Source organism: Coenobita brevimanus, chromosome 46, assembly GCF_032717465.1.
Source record: "Coenobita brevimanus isolate Jiangsu-jjx chromosome 46, ASM3271746v2, whole genome shotgun sequence".
Lineage (NCBI taxonomy): Eukaryota > Metazoa > Arthropoda > Malacostraca > Decapoda > Coenobitidae > Coenobita > Coenobita brevimanus.
This window is the reverse complement of record NC_136999.1, coordinates 42,710,123-42,728,121: the sequence shown is the minus strand read 5'-3', so window position 1 is coordinate 42,728,121 and position 17,999 is coordinate 42,710,123.

The window sequence follows — 17,999 nt, the reverse complement described above, 5'->3', positions numbered from 1 at the left end:
TAAATTAGGTTTGGATGAGTTTGATGGACAAATCGGGTTCAAATGGGTGAATGGGGTGGCGGAGTGAATGGGGTTGTGTAAGAAGGGTGGATGGGCGGGTGGGTCGGTGGGAGGAGTGGGTGGACAGGATGGGTGGATGGACAGGGTGAGGTGGGCTGGGAGTGCTCAGGGAGAGGTGGGAGGGTTGTGTGGATGGATGAGATGAATGGCATTGTTGGGTGACCAGGGTTGGTGGAATTCGAGGGTGGGAAGGTGGTAGGGGTCGGTGGGCAAGATAGGTTGTTGGGATGTGTGGACAATGTGAGTCGCCAGGGTGAGTGGGCACCGTTCGTCCCCAGGGTCGCTGAGACGATTGCGTGGTCGGGATGATCTACGTGGGTGGTTGGGTTGGGTGGCTGGGTGGGTTCAGGGTGAAGTGAATGAGTAAATAAGTTGAGCGGCATTGCTGGGTGAACTTCGTATGTGGCATTCGTGGGTTAGTGGCTGGATAGCAGGGATCGATGGGCTGGGTGACTGGCAGGGATGAGGTCAGTGGATTGTGTTAAATGGGTTGAGTGGGTAAGAGGATAAGTAGGTAAGTGTATATGTGGCTGTCCACATGACAAGGCAAGAGAGGGATTAATCTGGCCATATAACTTTTAAGTGTTACTTGGATTTTAGTCTATCGCTTAGAACACGTTGGATGACTATTTGGAAACCAGACTCTATACATTAAGATCATTGTATTGAAATCTGCTAAAACTTCGATATAATCACTTCTCATGGAACTGGAGATGGATATATACACTTGATAATACACCTAATAGTAAGATAAATGAAAGTAACATTACCTGCAGCAGTGAGAGTGAGCGACTCTTCATATCTCCCATCTATCCGCCTAACAAATCAGTGTTTTGGTGGGAGTAAGGAGGGGAGTTAGGGGGTCGACGTGTGCGATTAACCTGACATCTAGTGGCAGATTACCCTGTATCACGAATTTCTGTCCGGAGGTGTACTGTACATTGAATAACTATTCTCCCTAATGTAAGTAATCTCTTCAGTGATCGAGAAGGTCTCATAATAAAGAAACATGAGTTACAACACTCGGTATTTCAATTAGAAAGAGAATATCACGTGGCACTACGGACACTTAGGTCTGCTCAAAGTTATACATATTCTTGGGATAACATAGAGGAGAAGTAACAAATAAGCATGAATAACCCTACTCTAACCATGACAAACATCATCGCATCGACATCAATGTGCCTCACAAAGTAACTACATGAACATTAACTCACAACTATCACAGCCCTAATAAGTAATGAATTGGAAAGTCATCCCAACACACATTAAAAAATAATTCACAGTTCCAGGGCACCTGATATTTGGCCCACAAAAATCACATTATTATCTGAGGCTCAGACGGAACTCTGTAGCTAGCATTCTCATAACCCAGTTACACACTAAATAATAAAGTAGAGTACACATATATATATGGGAAATACCTCACTATCAAGCTTACAGAATGCAAGGGAGGTGAGCAGGAACTCATGACTCGCTTGTCAAATGAGGCCAGTGGCGTCACCTCCCGTGATCAAACATGACACTTCCTGGGGTACAACAACACTTGATACTAACCCCAGTCTATTTCTCTATTTTCGTCACTAATATCACTCGTGGGGTATCACTTATTCGCGCTTCAACATATCAAACATCAATATTATCAAATTACTTACAGAATTCCTTGGAGGGGGGGTGGGTTTAGGAGGAGGACAGCACCGATCACTCGCCGCGTTTAACAGTCGGTGAGCGAGTGACATGCCAGTATTACATGGTGGAAAGGGGAGGGGAGGATGATGGCTTACACAATTTAAGTTTTTCATTACTACAGACTCGTGACAGACTCAATGTGATGCCTTTCCCCTTACAATTGGCTACCCAAAAAAATGACTTTCCCTAGTTACAATAATCACTCTCCAGCAACCTTTCTCTATACCCTTGCATCGATAAAGCGTTGAAAATCATCGTGCCTCACACCCCTTCGCACATGCGTACATTATGCTGGATTACGTGACCATAGGCACATACTCCTACCCGCTCGAGATTTTAATATTATAAAGAGACTTAATAGTAATAAATTATAGTAGAAAAAAATGACTTAAGCACTAGGGAACTTAATCTACATTCTGATCACGTTCACATGGATACGGCTATACCCTGGCCACACTCTCTCACTAAACCGAACATTTGGTCATAAAATGAACAAGATACAACTCATTATCACTTCCAGGCACTACATCCACCCACGGTTAGGGAAGACCAAAAGTTCGGGCGACTGGCTCTGAACCCCTCGGAAATAACCAGTAGCCTACCCATACTTAACAAACTCTGTATGTAAATTCACCTACTTGACCAGTCTCCCTCAATACTGCTACTGTAGGGTGTTCTACACGCTCCTTGCTTGTGAGGAGAAACCAATCCACATGCCTCCAAAGACACCAGCAAATCTGTCATATACTGCAACTGTGGGATATTACATAAGCTCCATGCTCGAGAACAGTTGGCAGCTATCCCGTCTGCCCCCCCTAAAAAAAATCCTCTACCACGAGTAAATTTTCTCATGCTACTCACGATATGCAACCGACAACGTATGTCACTTGCCAGGTATATTACTCACAAGAAGAATGCCCTGCAACAAGGAGAAACTTTGTGCTTAGCTGAGAGTAACACGAACCGCTCCACTTTGTTCTGTCCAGAGAGGCCGAGCGAAGCCTACCTACCTCTCCCAACATGTGAGAGCCCCATACATCAGCTTCTCCAAGCCCTATAGAGAAACTGGAAACTTCCCCTCTCTCTCTGAGCAATCCTATACTGCAGTTTGGGCATTACATACTCATGGCGCTCGAGGTTCTGAAAGCAAGTAGGAAACCTCCAGGTGGAGACGTTTAGGTAGAACTGCCCCTCGCATGTACAATCAGGGAAAGTTCCACATTGCCCAATTTGCGAAGCACTGGTGTATGATGGGTGAATGTGAAGCAGCAGCCGGACGTTATGTGTCTCGTAACTGTGTGTGTGAAGGACGGGGAGGCGGGGGACTGGTGGAAGAGGAGGGTTTGGTGGTAGGTTGGGAATCATATGTACAGTAAGTCTGCAGTGTATGGCTTGTACGGTCTGTTTGAGTTAATTTAGTAAGGATATGTGATAATTATGATGCTTGCATTTGATTTTAAATATTACAGAGATGTCTGTAGAGTCAGTGTTGTAAGGAATGTCATGGAAGTTTGCTGGATTCGGACAGAAGTCTGAATGCTTTCATTCCCTCTCAACTTTAACATGAGACGTTTCCCCACGAGATATTCGTAACGATAGAACATTTATTCATAACTGTTGACTCGAAAACAAAGCCACCATATATATATATATATATATATATATATATATATATATATATATATATATATATATATATATATATATATATATATATATATATATATCAGTTCTTATAAATTTCTTTAATTATTTATCCTCTGTCATCCCACTAAAAACATCCGCCTGCAAACATTTCCAGTGTTATTCTGGTAATTATTCGTCTCGAATAATAGTGTGTAACAAAAAAAATAAATAAATAAATAAAAACAGACTATGATTATTAACAGACTTTTCGTTTTCCTTTACACAGAATGACATGGGAAGTCTTAATTATAAGATCAGTCTTTGTAACTATCATTCCTATTGAGCATTACAAAACAAAGGCAAAGAAGCATACCTTTGACAGTAAACATGTACTACTCGTGTATAATAATCAGAGAACAGTGTAATACCATACAAACAACATACCGCTTTTGTATTCTGAGAATACTTCGGACGCATTATCATTGGCTATTGATACTGTGACGTGAGCAACTCGCCAAACCTCCTACCGCCTGTCACCCTCCCTCCCACTCACAGTTACCGGACAGGTAGGGCCTGCTGTTCATCAACCACCAATGCTCTGAACAGCGGGTAATGTGGAACTTTCCCTGACTGTACAATTCCCAAAATCTGGAAAAAAAAAAAAAAAAGTCCTAACTGTGAGATCTCATTTTCCCTAAGTAAACCTAACAATCTAACCTAAAGAACCAAAAAAGATTCGAGGCAAGGCAAGACAACACGCAGTTTCCACGTCTCATCTCTCCAAAAGCTGGACATACCCTAAACAACTACTAAATCCTATTAATCAACCCGAAATTACAACCCATAAGCATTGGTAGAAAAAAATAAATACGCAGGTACAGCCCACAGAGACCTGGAAAGGCATAGCTGACTCCATGTTCCCAGCCAGTTAAGGCAAGGACAAGACGTGCTAAGAGAAAAGCAAAATGAGTATATACAGTACATACACCATACACCCATCATCTACGTGTACTGCATCATCTCAGGCGGTCTCCGTGATCTTACACTAGGCATTATCTACTCCTCATCCTCACTGGTCAAAAACTTGTGATTCACTGTACTCACTAAAGCATCTCTTTCAACATATCTTTTGACCTTTTCAGCTGCCCTACTCAAGATGGTGCCTTCAAACACATTTTCCAACTCATCGATAACTCTGATAATCTTGTAAGGACCGTGCCACTTTCTATTTAGTTTTGATGCCATACCAGGCAATCACCCTTCGATATACCTTCAAACTAATTCACCTGCTACTGGAGAGTCATTCCTACGTCCCTCATTTGCTCTGTTAAGGTATACTGCTGTTATCCAACATTGTGTCTCCTTGAGCATCTGTTTGACATCTATTTTCTCTACACACTCTTCATCAGTAGACAACTGCAAATCTCTTACCTCGCCATTTGGATTACGTCCATAAAAAGCAAAGAAAGGTGATGTGCCTAGGGACGTATGCACTGCTTCTTTCAATGCTTTCTCAGTGTCGTACAGGTGCATGGGCCACATATTCGGGTGTTCTTGGCTCAAGATTGCCAGTACTGTCTTTAAGGTCCTATGCACTCTCTCAATAACTGAATTGCCTCGGGGACGGTAGATTTTTTTTTTTCCAACTCTGGGCATAGGCTTCACAGCCTGTTCTCAAGGCCCAGTAATCCTCCTACACACCATACACCTCTACATGTCACCATTTCGGCGCTAACACCCACCGTCCATAATGAATACATGCTAGGATTGTCTCATACAGGACTGGTGTATTGGTATTAGCGGGGGTATTTTTACGACATGTCGGAGGGTCTTCTAGTAGGTCAGTAAAGGCTGATTTCATGAAATTCAAATCCTTAAACTGTTCCCTACCCCAGCGTGGATTTCAATCTGGGTCCGGTAGGACTGCAGGCCATCTCTCTACCGATTGAGCCACCGCCTCCCCCAAACAGAATCCTTGCATAATCCCGGCTCTCGTACAGAAGTCTCTAAACTCTGCACTAGTAATTTCTCCTCCGTTGTCCATGATAACTACCTGCTGCTTGCCATACCTACAGATGTCCTTAAATTCTTCAGCTAGGGCTTTGGTGGATTTTGAACAAAGGGGATAGATACATAGATACCTAGAATAATGGTCTATCACTGTGCGACAATACCTGTGACCACTCCTACTATTATGGAAATCTATGAGATCTATTGCAACCCTCTGACCATTATCATCTGCAGGTGGCAATTCCTTAAAATGGTGCACAATCTTCCCGTGACCCTTGAACTGCTGACATGACTTGCATGATTTAATGAAATGCTGCACATCGATGAGAAGAGACAGCCAATAGAAAAACTGTCTTGCCTTGGCAACCGTCTTGCGTTCTCCTAGTTGTGAAGGGTTATGAACAACTGAACAAACAATAGCCACTAAAGAATTGGGTACTACCAGGCACAATCTAGACTTTCCCATGTCTTCTTTTCGGACATAGAGAAGCTCCTCGTTCATTTTGAAAACGTAAATGGGACGATTACCAGACAATTTCCTGGGTAACTGACCTCCTTCTCAGTACTGAATTACCTGCCTCTATTTTGGGTCTGCTCTCTGGGCTTCCCATACCTTGTCCACCGTAAGGCCCAACCACCGAAATTCTGCATTAGATTGTGTTATATCTGAGGCCTCCTCGATTGCTTCTACTGGTCTACTCAAAGATCTGGGACATAATGATTCATACCCTTATTATATTTTGTAACAAAATCGTAGTCTCTCATCTCCAACAAATAACGCGACATACGTGAGCATTTAGTCGTTTTCTTAAAGATAGTGGTTAATGGTCTATGGTCAGTAATGATGGAAAAGGGTTTGCACAAAAATAGTGGCTGAAGAATCTACATGCACTCACTACTGCCATGGCTTCCTTGTCGGTTACTGAGTATCTTCTTTTCTGTCGGGGTAAGCTTCTTTGAAAAGTATCCAATAGGTCTCAGATCTTTCTCACCCTCCAGCTGCATAAGAGCTCTGCCAATGTGCGAGTCGCTAGCATCTGTGTGTAACTCGAACGGTTTAGTTTAATCTGCCTTTACTAGCACTGGAGCTGACCTTAACTTTTGTTTAAGAACTGAGAATGCATTCTTACACTCCTCTGACCATTCAAATATTGCGTTCTTCCTAGGCAAATTAGTGAGAGGACTGGCAATGGCAGCAAAGTTAGGAATGTGTTTGCAATAAAAGTTACACATGTCCACAAAACGTCTCACTTCCTTGATCTTCGTTGGTCGTGACATAAGGTATGTTCAATGGCTTCAGGGTTCTTACTGTCAGGGTGTATTCCTTTCTCCGACACTACATGTCTCAGGAACTTAATTTCTTGCCTTATGAAGGAGCATTCACTAACATTCAGCTTCATTCCAAACTCGGTTAATCTTCCAAGGGTAATCTTCAGTCGGTCTAGCATCTGATCAAAAGAGTCTGCCCAAATCGCAACATCGTCTACGTAGTTACGGCACAACCTTCTCTAACTAAAGGGGCTAACACTTTCTGCATTTTCATAGTGAAAATAGCTGGACTCACAGACAATCCGAAAGGTAAGCGCTTGTATCTAAACAAATTAACCCCATCAGAAACAGTTGTCAAGTCTTGAGTGCTCTCGCCCAACCGAACTTGGAGGTAGGTGTCTTTCATATGAAGGGTACAGTAAAACATTTTCCCAGCACTTTCCCCTATTAATTCGTGTAATAAGGGTGGGGGTTGGATATCTATCTTGACCTATTTATTTAGAGCCCGATAATCAATACACATCCTTTTACTGCCCTCTGGCTTGCTGACTAAGACTATGGGGGCTATTTATGCAGGGGTCGATTCCTCAATCACATCCTTATCAATCATCTCATTGATTATCTCAGAGATGATCTTCCTTACTTGCTCAGGATGCCGATACAAGGCATACACACTGGTTCAGAGTCGATAGTATCAATGTGGGCTTCTGGTACTTTAAGGGTGCCAATTTCCTTCGGACCAAGAATGAACAGTGCATCATTACCCAATATCAGTTCTCTCAATTTGTCCCTCTGTGACTGAGACAAATGTGTCCACTTCAGCCCTCTGAGAATTGAATTAAGCACGACGCATCGGTCACTCTCATCCTATGCCTGATCCATGTGGGGTAACAAAGCATTATCGACCCGAACTACTGGTGCCACAAGGTCACCTTCTGCCTCGACTTCTGGTTGCACTAATTCAGGTGGACTTCTGTCCTGTTCATTGGGTCTAAGATAAGCAATATTCGATTCGTCAGCAACATGGTACATTCCCAACACTTGTCCTGGATTTAACTTCACTGGCCCCTTGGTTACGTTGGTAATGGGTAAATAGCATGTTCCGTTCTCACTAACTTTCACGGAACAATTTGTGCTAATGAAGCTTTACCCCTGGCCTTCTGAAATTTACTAACATGTAAGACATCTCTGGGGTTTCTGTCTTTTAACACAATGGTACTGACAAATGTCAGTGCAGGTATCATAGTCCTACACTTCGCTTGTACTAGCTCTCCTTCTGCCTTTCTTTTATGGTTAGACCGGAACCCTATTCTATTCACTATCTAACAAAGCTTATTTTGGACCTCGTACTGCTGACCACCCCAATGCATCACCTGACCTTTTCCGTCCCAAGTGAAAATCGCCCTACCATTTAAGTCGACACCCATGAGCACTTCTGTTGACAAATAATTGTCTGAGACCATTACAAATTGCTGCACTACACTTGTGCTGGGGGCGATATGCACTGCCGAGGAAACCTGGCCAACAACACTTAACTTATGGTTGGACACTGAGTGCAATGAACGTTGGCACTTGCTAATCTTTAATCCTAATCTATTTGCTGTACTCTCTTTCACCAGTGTTGCTACACTGCTGGTATCTACAAAAGCTGAAACCTGATACTGTCCCAAAATCAAGCGAGTCACTGGAGTGTCTACTTTGCCTCGAAATTTTTGGACTTCCTCCACCCCAGCATCTGAAAGGTTCTGAAGAGTCTTATTCTGTTCTACATCCTGTATGGTACACACAGCATGACCGGCAGCCTGCCTTACCTCAGGGTCCTCTAGTCATTCTCTAGGCGGTTGGGAGTCTGGATGTAATTGAGAATCCTGCTGTGGAAGGGAATTAGCTGTTGCAGGAGGTATACTTGGCGCACTTCTCTCTGGTTCTCTACTCATGTTAGGTCTACCAGGGCATCCCTTCTAGAGTTAGCTTTCAAGCAATCAAAACAACTTTCCAGCTCGGGTTTCCCTCGACAACTCGCCCAGTCATGTTTACTGCTATTTGAACACCACCCACAAGGCCACATTGTAGGTCTAGGTTTAAAGGACACCTGACGTACTGGTACTTGAGTCAATGAATGAGCGTTGTCATTAACAACTGGATGCGTGATTCTAGTAGGGGTTGGAACACAACACCAGACTCTTGTTCATCCACAAGTTTTGCCAGTCTATGCCACTGTCTATAACCCCTCTCTCTGTCTGATTCTGAAATAAAGGTCTCTTCCATTCCCAGATCTTTAAACAACTCTAATCGTTCCCTAATTTCCTGGGGTACATTATGTAGCACAGCTTTCTTTGCACATCTGCTCCACATTGGGAGGGTTAATATGGGGGTGTTCTCTACAAATTGCCCTAAAGTTACTCTTGAACTGTCTAACAAACCTCTTAGGTGGATTCTCAAAGTTATACTCCATTTCTGCAAGCTTGTGGAATGCATCAGCTATCCCTGTGGGACCTCTGAACTCTTGTTGCAACAATGTCTTGTTGTTTCTGTAAGTACTACCTGCCTCACATAAGCTAACTCTCTCAGAACATTTGTATGCAACTCTATCTCCATACGGGTTAGCGCTACTGCCTTTCTCTGTTCTAAGTTAGCAGTCACTGACTCCACTTGCATTAAAAAGTACTTCACTAGGGTCCTAGTATGTAGACCATACATTTCACTCATCCTTAGAACGTCAACATCCTTGCACTCTAGTACTACTGAATTTCCCTGATAGCTCTGCATACCTCCTACAACCAAGTTTCACTACTGTGGAGTTGACTGCCTAAATGAATTTCCAGACTTTATAGGGGTATACTGTGGTGGGCCTCCAATCTTGGTCGGGGCAAGTCCGGGTGGGCTTAACATCTCCTCCAAAGCTCTAATACGCACAAAACACTCATCAACTGCAGATGGTTTCTGCTTCACACCTAATCCTTCATGCATTTCAGTTTCAAGGTCAAATAATTTTTCCACCTAGGACCTCATCATGAATTATAAGCAATCAACTGCAACACCAAAACAGTCTATCTATCTATCTATAGCCCGACGCCCTAATCTCGCAAAGGGTGGCCGCAAACAAAACGCCTCAAAGTCACTCTGTCATCCACCCTTTGACTACCCTCCCTCCAACTCACCCCCCCTCACTCATATACCTCTCAACTCCATCCCTCCACCTCATCCTCGGCCTCTCCCTCCCTCTCCCTCCCTCCACCTCACCTACATACACCCTCTTAGCCAGTCTTACATTCTCCATTCTCTCCACATGTCCAAACCACCTCAGTGTATTTCTCCTAATCTTCTCAACCACATCCACTTCCACCCCACAACTTTCCTTCACTTCTTCATTCGTCAACCTGTCCCTCCACGTCACTCCACGTGCTCCTCTCAAGTAACTCATTTCCACTGCTCTCACTCTTGACTTGTTCCCCTCTTGCAAGGTCCACGCCTCGCTTCCATACGTCAGGATAGGGATCACAGTACTATCATGCAGTGACTTCTTAACTTCCATTTCACCTCCCTATTTCTCATCACTGCTCTCAGTGAACCAACAACTTTCCTTCCCTGCTTTACCCTTTCATGCACTTCATCCCCCAAAGTTCCATCCTTACTCATCACACTACCCAAGTACTTGAATGCACTCACATTTTCCATATCCTCACCATCCAACCTCACTGTACACTGTGACTTCATTCCTCTCAAACACCATAACTTTACTTTTGTTTACATTAACTTTCGGCTTCCTCCTCTTACACACTGTCTCAAATTCATTCACCAAACCTTGCAACTCCCATTCATCTTCATTCAGCAATACTGTATCATCAGCAAACAGCAGCAATGGAATCTTCCAAATCTCAACCTCATTCATCAGAGCCACCCCCACATCCACTGCCCTACCTTGCACCTCCTTTACAACCCCATCCATGTATATATTAAACAGCCATTGAGACATCACACAACCCTGTTTCAGAGCCACATTGAGATCAAAGAACTCACTCAGCTCACCATCCACTCGCACCGTAGCCTTAGCTCCCTCGTACTTACTCTTCACAGCACTCAAGAATTTCCCCTCCACTCCATATATTCTTAATACCTTCCATATACCTTGCCTATCTATTCTGTCATAAGCTTTCTCCAAGTCCATGAAGGCAGCCTACACTTTCCTTCCCTTCTCTAGATACTTCTCCACTAAACATCTTAGAACAAATATCTGATCTACACACCCTCTTCCCTTCCTAAATCTCCCTTGTTCTTCTCCAACTAGCTCCTCTGTCATATATCTAACCCTATCAATGAGTATTCTACCATATATTTTACCAGTCACACTAAGAAGGCAAATACCCCTAGAAGGCAAATACCCCTATGGTTGCCACATACTTCTCTCTCCCCTTTTCCTTTGTATAAAGGAACAATTATACCTGATTTATAGTCCTCTGGAACCCTTCCCTCTTCCCAAGCCAATCTACACAACTTCCATATCCACTCCACAGCAATCTCGCCCCCATACCTAAGCATTTCACCACACACTCCATCAATTCCTGGGGCCTTTCCCAACTTAATCTTCTTCATCGCTTCAACTACTTCCTCCCTACTGATCTCTTCCTCCCTCCTCTCGTCTTTTCTTCTCCCAGCCATTCCCCAACCACTTATACTCACACTGCTCTCACTCTCTACATTCAACAAATCCTCAAAGTGCTCCTTCCATCTCCTCAATTTCTCTCTCTTCTCCACCAACAATCTATTATTCCTATCTTTCACTCTCCTACTATTACCCCTTTCACACTGCTTTACTTTCTTTACCTCCTTCCAAAACAATTTCTTACTCTCCCTCCATTTCACATTCAGATTCCTCCCAAACTCTTCATCCACTTTCTTCTTACTCTCCTTCACCAGACTCTTAACCTCCCTTCTCCTGCTCACATATACCTCTCTCTTCTCTCTCTCATCTTCTCCCCTACCTCTACTCGCTAACCATTCACCATATGCCTTCTTTTGTTCCACAGCTCGTTTCACCTCATCATTCCACCATGCTGTCCCTTGCTCACCCTTGCATCTCCTCCTCACTCCACAAGCCGCCTCACACGCTGCACCTATCTCTTCCATGAATATCTTACATACGTCTTCCACCCCTTCCATCTGCTCTAGCTCATACCTTCCCAATCTTACTTCCACTATGCTCTTATACTCTGTCATTTTCTCACTATCTTGCAATTTCTCCACTCTTCTCACAGGAGCTGTTTCCTACTGTCTTCCCCTTCGTCTCCTCAGCCATTTTCTTTGCAGCTTTACCTTGGCCGTCACTAAGTGATGGTCCGAGACTCCATTCCCCCACCCTCTCCACACTCTTGCGTCCAACACTTGTCTTCTCATTCGCTCATCCACACACACGTAGTCTATCATTTCCTTTCGTTCAACAAGTTCATCATCCATCCTCCTCATTACTCTCCATGTATACCGGTGGATCATCTTATGACGAAAGTAGGTGTTGGCTATTGCCAACCCCTTACAAGCACAGACCTCCACTAAAGCACTACCATTCTCATCTACTTCAGCTGGCACACCCCACTGACCAACCACTCCATCCACTCGTACATTCCCAACTTTGCCATTCATGTCTCCAATCAAAATCACTCTCTCGCTCCTCTCAAACTTGTCCATACATGCATCTACTCTCGCCCAAAACTCATCTTTCACTCTTGCCACTCGGTCCTCTGTCGGGGCATACACACATACAATCGCCCACACTTGTATACCTACTTTCATCCTCACCCATACAATCCTTGCACCCACTGTTCCATACTCTCTTATATTCACCTTCCACTTCTTGCTTATCATCAAACGTACTCCCTCTCTTGCCCTCTCATTCTCATTGACTCCTGCACATATACCTAAACCATATTCCCATTCTCTCACCCTTTCACCTCTCCATTTGGTTTCAGTCAATCCACATATATCCACTTTTGCATCCTCAAGCACCTGAACAATCTCTCTCTCTTTCACTTCATCATTCACTCCTCTCACATTCTATGTTCCCACCCTAAGAATGTCCTTTGTTCATTCCTTAGTCGTCAATGTATGGTCCGTCCGGGTCCGAGGTGCTTCATTTGCTTTTTTAGTCAGTTCTTTTTACCGGATGGGGCACTAACCCACCACCAACCCTTTTAGTCGCCTCGTACGACAAGCAGGGATACTGGGGGAGTATTCTTGAAACCCTCCTACCCCCAGGGGTTACCAAAATAGCACACACTGCAAATACAGATACCCTATAATTCTACATATAATGCAAACTACGTGTACCTTTGAGAAATGGGAGATGAGCTATACCTTAATTAAATTTAATGACAATCCTCTAGATGACCTCTCAATTATTACTTATCAGTTTAATTACTTTCACATTAATAGGTCATCCCAATGCTGCAACACAACTTGTATGAGTATGCTCTGAGATCCAGACTTTAGCTTGGTCAAAAGGGACAAAAACCAAGTCACAGAAGATGACCACTGCATGCTGGAACGGTTGGGAACTCACACTGACGGAGACTTTCTCCCACTAGTGGCCTCTTCTGTTGCATTTGTTACTTTACGAGTGGCCAAGTTAAGAGCAGTGGTAGCATGCCAAAATGATGGCGTCACACTCCAACTCGGCCAACCCAAGCCCGACCTTTACGATTTCCCAAAATGCTCCTTCACCTTTCCATTCAATTCCCGCAATGTCCATCTCAGCAGTTACTTCAGCAAGCAAGAGATGAGCCTATGGCATACCTAATGTCTGACATGGCTCGTACCTCTGACTGGGGTAAATATATATATATATATATATATATATATATATATATATATATATATATATATATATATATATATATATATATATATTATTTTAATGCATCAAAGACTCAGTTTTTGCACCTATCAACCTGACAAAATCTTCCACACGGGACTTACACTGGAAAGATCATGTTACATCTCTTGTAAAATCTGCTTCCAAGAGACTAGGTGTGCTAAGCCAACTCCGTATCTTCTTTACCTCTGCACAGTTGTTGACTTTATACACGGGCTTTATTCGCCCCTGAGTAAAGTACAACTCTCATGTGTGGGGAGGCTCCCCACATACAGCTCTTCTCAATAGGGTGGAGTTAAAGGCTTTTCGTTTCATTAACTCTCCTCCTCTTACTGGCTCCCTTCAACCTGTCTCTTCGTCACACTGTTGCATCTTCATCTCCTTTCTGTCGCTACTTCAATGGTCACTGCTCCTCTGAACTGTCTGCTAGCATCCCTCCACCTCTATGATGGGCGTGTCGTACCCTTCTAACAACAAACTCTCATCTCTTTTCTGTCCAGCTCTCTAATGCAAGAGTTAACCATTACTCCCAGTCTTTCGTTTGTGCAACAAGTCAACTCTGGAACTGTCTCCCTTTATCTGTATTTCCTACTTCCTATGATCTCCAGTCTTTCAAACACAATGTGTCCAGGCATCTCAAAATGAATGGATCTTGAATTTGGCTCTCTTTTGTATTGTTATTTATTTTTTGTTTTTCTTGGACGGAACAGTTTACAGGCCTTTGGCGTTTGGTTTCTTCTTCCTTGAAAAAAAAAAAAAATTGCGAATGCCCATGGAATGAATGAAAGTTATGAAACTGAGTACTTTGCTGACTGCTACTGACCACAAAACACATCATTGGAACATCTGTAGGGGACTGAACGTGATCTGCTTGCTTCTATGATCTCAGCAAGCTTAAACAAAGCACATGTGTTTTCTTTGTTTATGGAACGGCCGAGCAGACGCTAAGCATTACACACAAAAGGAATGACCGATGCGACCAAAAGATATGGCTGGAAGGTTCAGCTGTCTTGACAAACCTTTTGTTGACCCTGAAAAGGCATTCATGCCTCCACTTCATTTGAAACATTGTTTGGTGAAGAACTTTGTGAAGGCCATCATCAAGATGGTGTTAGCGTCCATTACTTGTGTGTGTGGGGGGGGGGTGTATCTGAATGTCTTTCGTTCCAGTACATTTTTTTTGTTCAGCTACCATCATGAAGAAAGAATATATTACAGAAATTGTGAAAACATGGCGCTCGCTCGTTTGTCACACTTTCATAAAGTGAACTTAACTGGTAAATAAGGAACTGGATGTTTATTGAATAACCTATGTATGGTATTTATAGATCTGGAAAAATTACATTACAAGTATTGGTGTGAAACAGTAATAATCAGTTCCATACATCACGTACTTTGAAAGGTAAAAGGTCCTGAGGCTAGGTCACTGTAGTCAAGATTTTTAATATATGGGTTACTGATTTCCATCTCTCGTGACACTAGATATACTGCACTTCATCTCACAGGTATTCTAGTTGAATGTGAACAACAAATAATTTTCACCCCATCCTGCCTTTTAGACTACTATACTGTTACCTCCAAAAGTTCCATTCCTCTTCTTGCCTTTCTGTAACTTATGACACTATTAGTTAGGGTAATTAAAACTAACTGTTGATTAAAACTGTTGAACAAACTGGACAAACTGTGGTGACTGTATGGAATTTCATCTAAACTACTGAAGAATTATGAGTTACTGAACTGAAGGTGAAGGAGCGGAAATTTTGAAGGTAATAATACCAAAGGATTATTTTCTCATTTGTATGGGCTTATACTAATATGCTGAAACACTAACCTCCCTGAGTACTTGGCCTAACATGCCAGACCAGGTGCCATCCTTCGACCGCGAGCCAAACTCTCTGTCATCTGGCCTCACATACGAGTACCTGAAGTTATTTTGTTGTTAACGGAATATCTCTTTAATTTACTATATACAATAAATCTAAAGATGTTTCGTATGTATTAGGGAAGGGAAAATTAATTCCATTAAGTTTCTATGAAAGTAGCAAGTCTTGTTTAAGAGTACTAATGTTTGGATGCCACCATACCAAGGCCGGAATCAGGCTTATTCTGATCCTAATTGTCTGATTATGTACGTTAGGAGTAATGCTGGAATAAGAACACCTCGTACCAGTGGGTCACATTCTGACCATAATGCTTCTCGCTGTTACGTGCATCATGTCTAACAATGAAAATGGGTTGGTCAGAATGTGACGCAGTGAAACCAGGTGTTCTTGTTCCAGTGTTATTCCTAACGTACATAATCGGACAATTCACGTCAGAGTAAATGTGGTTCCAGCCTTGGTGTGGCAGCGCCCTTTGAGTTGCTGGTTCCATGTCTATAGTAGAGTGGGACAGGGATCTGTGATATCGCCATGGCTGTTTAGTATGGTATAGTGAAGGTTATCAGTCTAAGGAAATGTGCATCCAAAGTGTTAAAAGCTAAACAAACTCACCCTTATTTTCCTTAGGAGATACTGAACACAGGTAATGGTGAGAATGATGTGGTCACATGTGATCAGTGTGTTAAATCGACACCAGAGGACCTTCATTTCACAAAGGCGCATGCAGAAGAGAGAGAGAGAGAGAGAGAGAGAGAGGGGGGGGAGGGGCAGGTTCAGGAGTTGCTTAACACAAGTAATCAGGAGCCCTTGGTCATCCATCTACTGATCGTGTACAATAAGGATGACTGGTACTATCAAGGATGCATTAAACTTCTGCTTTATGATCTGGCTACTTAGAGACGGTGCCTGAGGTGTATCGGTTTTCAATCATTGACTTTCAATGAGGAGGATTACAAATGAAAGTTAAAAACCCTATCGGCAGAATGTCTTCCCTTTAGGAAAAGCACATGACCCTCTCGCCGTGTTGCATTCCAAGGATTATTTCCTATATGTCGTCAAAGTGAAGGTGTGGCTCGTATATCTGGAGAAAATTGTAGTCTACACGTCACATTGTCAAAAGATTCGAGATGCTCAAAGTGATGATAATAGTAGAAATATTTTTATCTTTACTTTTATGACGGACTTATCATCAGGATGACCCATTACCTCGAATTCCCAAACTGTTTTCTCTCCCAGCCAGTGTTCGATCTCATGTTTTTATTTATTTATTTATTTATTTATTGTCAACCTTCCACTGCCCCATCATATGATCAGAATAGGCTAAAAGGTCAGACTTTAGATAACTATTTAAAAAATTCTGTGTAGTTCATTCATTATATTTTTCATCATATTCATGTACGGCAATGTTATATTTGTAAAGGGTATGGTTCCGACTGCAAAAGAATAACAATATATGAATGACACAATTTACGGGAGAACTGTAAATCCTGCATACATTAATGGAAGTGTAGCTATATCCGTAAATGTTTCCTACTTTCAGGAGACAAAAGATCGGAAGCACAGATAAATGCATTCCTATACTCTCTAGATTGCCTTGAATCAGGGTGACGCTTTTTTTTAGTTTTTTCTTGCTGCAACCTCAAAATTTTATACAAGTAAGGAAAGTCTTGTGATGCTGAACAGGCTTCTTAAGGGCAGATCTAACCCTTGTAGTTTAAAACGTCTATCCCACGCTTAATAAAATCGTCAGTAGAGGACAAAAGTACATAAAGAACTAGAAAGCATTCAGAGCGCGCATACCTCCACCAATGGCATTGTAGGATCCGGATCCGCCCCAAAATGTACTAAATACTTTCTTTGTCCAAGGTCCTCTCGTCCCCAAATTTCACTGAAATTCATTAAGTACTTTTGCAATTATTGTGTGGACAAACAAACAAAAAAATTCCTGGATCCGGATGATGATCCGGTTCACCATCAAAATCTAATGAATTGTTCCTTGGGGCATACCGTACCCCACAAAAAAATAAAAAATCAGCAAAATACGTTCGTAATTTTTGAGTGATCCTGCTAACAGACAAACAGATAAATAAACCAACGCAGGCAAAAACATAATCTCCTTGGCGGAGGTAGTAACTTTATTCCTGGACTCAGTGGGTTAAACTAGACTACCAGTGTGACCTACGTGAAATTAATCCTTTTCGCGATGAAGTCCATAGCGTTATGCATGGGTCCCGTAAAGGTGAGCCGCTTACCCCCCGGCGCTGTGGGGTCGTCCACCATCGCTGCTACTTGTGTTGGAAATTCTTCTTGTGTTATCACCAAATGAGGCCGATGAGAGAACCTAGGATGGAATGGTACATTTAGCTTTCCCAGTTGGATTTTAGTGCTTCATGGTATAATAGAATCAAAATATAGTGAACATATTCTTATTCATCTTTTACATTAACTTGGACCAGATCATCGACACTTTAGCTTAGTCCACGTAATCCATTGGCAATGTAAGACCACATTATGACTGCATCCTTTTTGTGGCACTTCTTCGTGACTAGTCCCATACTTAAATGCTAACATCTTGGTACAACTCGGCAGTCAAGATGGAG